The sequence below is a fragment of the Apaloderma vittatum genome, unplaced genomic scaffold (assembly GCF_000703405.1).
Source record: "Apaloderma vittatum isolate BGI_N311 unplaced genomic scaffold, ASM70340v1 scaffold16888, whole genome shotgun sequence".
Classification (NCBI taxonomy): domain Eukaryota; kingdom Metazoa; phylum Chordata; class Aves; order Trogoniformes; family Trogonidae; genus Apaloderma; species Apaloderma vittatum.
This window is the reverse complement of record NW_009731434.1, coordinates 1-6,700: the sequence shown is the minus strand read 5'-3', so window position 1 is coordinate 6,700 and position 6,700 is coordinate 1.

The following is a 6,700-nucleotide window of genomic DNA, read 5'->3' as shown; positions in this document are numbered from 1 at the left end:
TGAAACCTCTTATCCTCATATGTCACCCCAAAATCTTTCCTGCAGCCCCAAGGGCTAAGGTAGATCTTGAGAAGGCCCCAGGGGAGGACACATGGAGGGCATGGGGCAGGGTTTAGCTCTGCAATGCCAACCTCACAGTGATGTTTGCAAACGTATTCTGGGTTTTGGTGGCTCTTCAGCTACCTAAAAAGTCCCAACACCCAGCAGCTGACACCAGGCTTGTGCTGTGCCCAAAGCAAAGCATCCAAAATTAGCGGCTGCTTTCAGACCTGAGAGATCTTTGCTCCAGGTCCCGAGGAGTGGTGGGTGAGCCAGGCTGACCCTCGCAGCCCTCGGGGGGCTGGATGGCCCCTGTCACAAACATTTCACAGCCTCGCCTAAAAAATGCGGCTCCTATTTTACCGAAATCATTTCCCGTCTCCTCTGCGGTTTGCTTGTTATTTCCTGCTCGCCGAGCGGGGTGGACGGCAGCGCGCAGGCGTGTGCTGGGGGTCAGGAGCAGCCCAGGCCCACAGCCCCTCTCTGCCCCTGGGACAGGACCCTCCCTTGTGCGTCTCGGGGGTCTGTACGGTGCCTGCAGCCCAGCACGGGCTCCAAGGAGAACCCGAGATACCCGGGAAACCTGGTGTCCCTACCCAACGCACGCCTCTACTGCAGATGCACAACCCTCCCCCTTTTCACCCGCTTTTCACCTTCTCTACTACTGTTGCTGCAAAGATTTCTCCACCCCCAGCTTCCCTTTGTCTTCTCCCACAGCTCATCTTCCCCTGCCCCAGCCACCTTCTTTCCTTCAGCTTCCCCAGTCCCTCCGTCATCCCCCTTTTGCCATCAGCACATGCTCCCTGGCTCCTTCCAACTACTCCTTGTTCCTTTGCTTCTCTTGCCCCCAAAACCTGTTCCTGTCGATGCCGTCCTGCTTATCCTACCCCATGGCTTGACATTCTCCATCCAGCCCCATCCTCCAGGTCTCCCTCTTTTTAACACCCCTCCGTGTACATACCCTGCTTGCAGCCCCGTGCCCACGCTCTCACGGCCTCAGTCTCAAACCCGAGGTCCCCTCGGTGTAGCTGCCCTACCGGCGTGTGAGTAGAAGTTGCTAAACATCTGCCGAAAGAAAGGAGGCAAGAGTAGAAATCTCAAAGGGGAAGGGGCTGTTGAAGCAATAAGGGAAACACAAGTTAGAAACCACATGAGGGTTTCTAGGAGGCTCTCGGCTGCTGTCACCACTCTTCCAAGGAGGCATCAGTCTGCCCAGGATGGGGTGTGAGCCCAAGGCAATCAACACAAGCTTCCGTGAGTGGAGGAATCTCAGCGGCACGGGCTTGCCTTAAGGACCTGCTGCCACATCGATGCTGTGAAGCCTTCACATTCGCTAGGGCAACCCTCCAGCGCGTGGAGGGGCTCGCTCATTTTTTGAGGAGCTCAGAGGGCATCTCTGACAAAGCAAGGCGAGGCCTTGTCACCGTAACTGCCAGTCCTGCTCTGGGGGCTTCGCTGTGATCTCAGCAAGCTGATGTTTGGGACCTTGGGGTTGGAGCTTTTCCGGCATCTGCAGGGGCCATGTGCCCGCTGCCGTGTGAGAACAGCTGGAGGGGTGCTGCAGTCTTCTAGCACCAACCGGGGAGCAGTTTTTGGTGAGGAAGACAACGTTCATCCCAGAAGCTGCTCGGTCATGGAGCTTTCACCAAGCAGCCTCCCCCATCCCCTCTCACCTTCCTGCCTGACCCTGGGGGCAGATGGAGGGAGAGGGAGGCATCTAGGGTGGCCCCTCAAGGAAATTCAGACATTTTCCACGGCCAGGACGGGTGCCGGGATCCTCTCCCCCTTCACTGCCGAGCCAGCCTGCTCCCAGCGGGCCCCAGCCCCACGCTGGCTGGTGGCCTCTCCGAAAGCCGATAGGTTTCCGGCACAGGAAAGCAGCGTGACTGCGGAGGGCGAGAGGCCCCTCTCCGCCATATGGTTCCCGTTAGCGGCCCTGTGAAGTGTGTATTTACTGCTGGGATTGCTGCACCATCACAAGAGGCTTCCCCAAAGGCAAAGCGCGGCATCGGGGGGATCCAGGCCCCTTCCTCCTCCATCCCGGCAAGACACAGAGTGTCCCTGGCAGCGTGGCAAGGCAGGAGCAGGGCCTCAACACCTCTCGCCTGGGAAACCACAAGTGAAACCGATTGCTGCAGGGACTGATGTCCCCGAGATCGTGCTCAGGATTAGTGCCGGGGACAGCCGCTGCCCCTCCAGCACCTTGGTGTCTCTCAGCAGGACTGCTTGGGGAGGAGGTGAAAAGAAGCTGGAAGAACATGTCTCCTGAGCGTGGGGATCACCCGGCTCATTGCCCAGCTCACCCCTGTTTCCACAGCCTTGGAGCCTCACAGCCAATCCACACCTGAAATAAAGTGCGGTGCAGAGTCAGCGTCAAATGGGCCAGCACCAGAACTGGGCACAGCGCAGCCAGGGAAGGAGGCACAGCCTCCCCGTGCTCCATCAGCTTCTCGAACGTGGAACGAGAGCACGATGCAGTTTGGGTGGGGATGATGGAGAGAGCCCAATGGTCATGGCTCCAGCTTTAGCCATGGAAGACCCTCGTTTGGCTTCAGATCTTGGCTCCTTATGTGGTTTTGAGCTTGGCCTTACCAGTGCTTAGGACTCAGAGCAGGTCCTTGGGGGCTTAGATACAGAGTGGAGGACTCCAGGGAGGAGCAGCCAGGTCACTTCTGTGAACACCACTACCCTATTCATCAGGTTTCTGGAGAGCAGCCCCACCACATGGACCTGTCCCTGCCTGCACCCCGCAGCGTGGAGCTACCTTCCACCAGCCTGCCCCACTAATCCACTTTCCATCCACGTTCTGCGCCCGGGCTGCCTCTTGAAAGGCTGCCAGTGGGCAGGAAATCTGCGGCCGAAATGCTGAGGGATGCTGACAAGGAGTAGTTGTGGGGAGGAACAGGGCTGCCTTTGTCAGGGCGACAATGGAGGACCCGCACAAGCAAGGAGGGAGCCCGAGGGAAGCCCCTGCCCACCCACTCTGACTCCCACCTTCGTCCCTGAGGAGGATGTGCACGGCGCTGGAAGGAGCAGGGCCAGGGGGGACTGGGGTGGTCCCCAGGCTCTGCCTCTCAGTGCAGTGAAGACAGGGCTGGAGGATGCTGCTGGGATTCATCCGTTTTCCAGAAGTGGAAATTGAAGCATGGAGCAGCCCATTCCTGGGACCGTGGCCATGTGTAATGGCATCCATTAAAAATCACGGTCCCACGGGAGTCTCTGCTCCCTGGGATCTCCTGTCTTGCAAAGAGCTCAGATAGAGCAGACAAACACAGCAGAAAGCCTGCTGAGAGGATGAGAAAAGCCTCTTTTCCAGGCAGAGGTGGATCCTCCTCAGTAGTGCCAGGCAACAGAGAAGCAGGAGTGGCCAGAAATTGCAGGTTGGGAGGGTCAGGTTGGACATTTAGGCAAAACTGCTTGGCTGGGAGAAAGACTTGGAAGCTGTGCAGCGTGGTACGAGTGGAATGCAATATGAGCCTGGTGCAAACAAGCGTGATGACAGGTAAATAGCAGTTCATGCTCCCTCCCCCGCCTTTTCAGTTTTTCTACAGTCTCTTCCATACACCACGTTCCACCTGGAAATCTCACCTTCTGGTTCCCTACAGAAATGTATATCCCTTTACTGTTACATAGGCATTATGTTCCTAGTTCTTCTCCCACCACAGTATTTGCCTCTCAGAGGAATTCATAACGAGGAATCACTTTCCTTATTAGTCGTTTGGGTTTTTTTTTTGTAGCAGGAGAAGCCAATTCTTTTTAATCTGTTCTCATAAGGTGGGTTCTGTGTTCCTACAGCCACCTTGGTGGCCTGCTCCAAGTAGGGGAGCTGGCCTGGATGCTGAAGGAGACCTCAGACCTTTGTATTCTGGTACGAATACTTCTCTGGCACCCCTGGAAACATCTGGCCTGATGTGCTCTTCCTCCATCACCTCTGCCAGAAATCCCAGGTGCTCTTTCTTCTTCAGTGTCCTCCACTTGCTGAGGTCCCTCCAGGCTTCGTGTTGAAGCTCCCCAAGTGCCCACTCCGGCACAACTCTACTTTACCCATCTCTAGGGCTCCAGTCTCATCTTCCTGCTCGCTGATCTCTTTTTTCCCTCATCATGAGCAGATCTCCTGACTTCTAAATGGAGTGTGCACAAGTTCAGTCTCTAGCGCTGTGACCTTAAAGGTCTCCTCCAACCTAAACAATTCTCTGATTCTATGATCTCTCCTTGTGGAAGGGTCCAAGCGTCCTCCTTCCATTTTGTTGTCTCTTCCCTGTCCTCTTTCCTGTCTCCACCCAAAATAATAATTTCTCCGGGGCACTCGTATCAAGTGCCTTCCTTAAATCCAGATTCCTGAGGCCAGTTATCATATCCAAGGAAGATACTGAGCCAAACTAATCTCTATTAAAACCACACTGCATTTTATTCTGCTTCCCAACACCATGTCTTTGATTACTCTCCCAAAACCTGTTCTAGAAACTCACTTTTTATTGTGCTCCAATTAATGGACCTGTAATTGCCTGTCATTTCCTCTTTCCCCAAGCATAACCTGTAAATGTGATGTTGGCTAATCTCTTCTCATGGAATATCACCTGTAAAACACCAGACTTTGGACCAGCGTTTCCTATGTGGGTTATCTCATCTCTTAAGCTCTGAGAAAGCCCCTCCTGAGAGCTTCTGCTGCTTCGCCATCTGCAGACGCAGCAAGAGCAGGAGTGAGTCCAAGGCACCCCAAAACGCAGCACAATCACTTCCCAAGGCACCACCCCCAGGAGAGCTGCTGTGCTCTCCGGCGTTTGCTGTCCAAATGCAGATTGTGTCCAAAAAAATGATAAAATAAGCCACTAAAATCCTATTCATAGGTTAAATCTCTCGAAAGATTGTTCTTTTTGAGCCGCCCTGTCTATTTTCAACCTTCACCTCCGTCCTCCCTGTTAGGATCCAAGGTGCCACACAGGAGCTGGTGCTCTGCGAGGCCACAGGATTTCAGTGGGGCAAGGAGTGTGCTGGGAAAAGCAAGCCTTGGAGGCACATCAGAGGTTGCTGAGGCTCCTTGTGCCTGAAAACCCTTGAGCTGGCCATATGGAGAGGGTTATGGGCACACCAGAGTGAGAAATATGGCTAAAGTGTGCTTAATATTGATCGCAATAATCCCTTCACCCAGATTTAATGTTTTCCATCCCGGAGCTTTTGCTAACAGCAAGGTAAGCTCTGCAACACCCCCAGATGGCAGATAAAAATGACTTAACTGGATCGGGAAAGGCGGACACCTCGGTGGGAACATGGCAGCTGCCTGACAATGGACAACGGCCCCGTAGAAGCTGAGCATGGGTGAAAAGGAAAAGAGAAACTCCGTCGCCGTGCAAGACCGGAGAGGGTAGTTGGAGGCTCACAGGACCAACTCGCTGAAGGAAACCAGAAGAGGAACTCCCTTCCCTAATGAGAAGTCTCGTGGGATTTTTGTTGACCAAAAAAGGTCAGGAACCTCATTTTGAGCTGTATGAAAAAGAAGATGCATCCAGTCACTGCAGAGCCCAAGAGGCTGGTTCTGACTGACCCTCACTTCTTAACTGGGAATTTGCTTCTCGCAGAGCTCCCATTAAAAAGGACGTTAATGCTGGAGCCGTTTCAGACCAGGCTTGATCGGTTGCCGTGCAATTATTTTGTAATCTACGTTAATAACGCTGCAGATGTGCTGCTCCTGGCCTTAAACACACAACAGCTCAGCTGGGGCACCAGATGTCTTCCCTGCGAAGGCCCTCACACGATGTCTTCGGTGGACAAAGCCCAGTTTCCACAGCACGATCCAGGCTGCTGAATTATGTTCTTTCAAGACTGATGCCCAACCCATGTACAGAAATCAGCAGAAAATGGATCAAAAATATGACTTACAAGGTAGCTTAGCCGGTCTCAAGCGATCCAGGGGGATTAGACAGATCAGACTGGCTCAAAATGTGGTAGTTACAGCACCACACTGGGACTTAGGAGACCTGGGCTTGATTCGCAGCTCTGCTGCGAATTTTTGGGTGACAGTGGACAAATCATTTCATTTTTTCTGTTCTCTTTCCCCGCCACAATGGAAACAGAGATGCTTGCCTTTGTGAAGCCCTGGGAGATCCCTGGCTGTTAAGGGTTATGTCAGAGCTCGGGGTATTTGTGTTGTTATTAAATCTCACAGTCGTGCAACAGCCTCCCCAGGGAAGTGATGAAAGACCTGTAGCTGGAAAGGTTTAAAGCCAGGCTGGATGAGTCGGTGGGAGACACACCGCTGAGAATTAGCAGGCATTAACGCAGGGGGATAAAGGAGTTGGGATCTAACAGGTTTTCTTCCATCTCTGCTCTTTCTGATCAGCTTAATAAAATGGATCTGTCCAGCCCCCCTCCAGCGTGTACGGCAGCACACAACAAAGAGGGAATTACAGCCCAAACGGGGAGCGGGGGAGCCCCGAAACACCGTGCCCCGAGACACTCGCCACGGGGGGCCCAGGCATCCGCTTGCTCTGGTCCCCCTGATACACCGGGTGCAAGCTCCTCATTCACCCCCCGCAGCTCACACAGGGCACGGGGTGCTCAGCCCCTCTTTCAGCAACATCGCTTCCCAACAGGCTCCTGGAGCTCTAGAGAGCATCTTCTCGCCCCCACCTAACCCCGGCGAGGCCACTCGGGGCTGAAAACA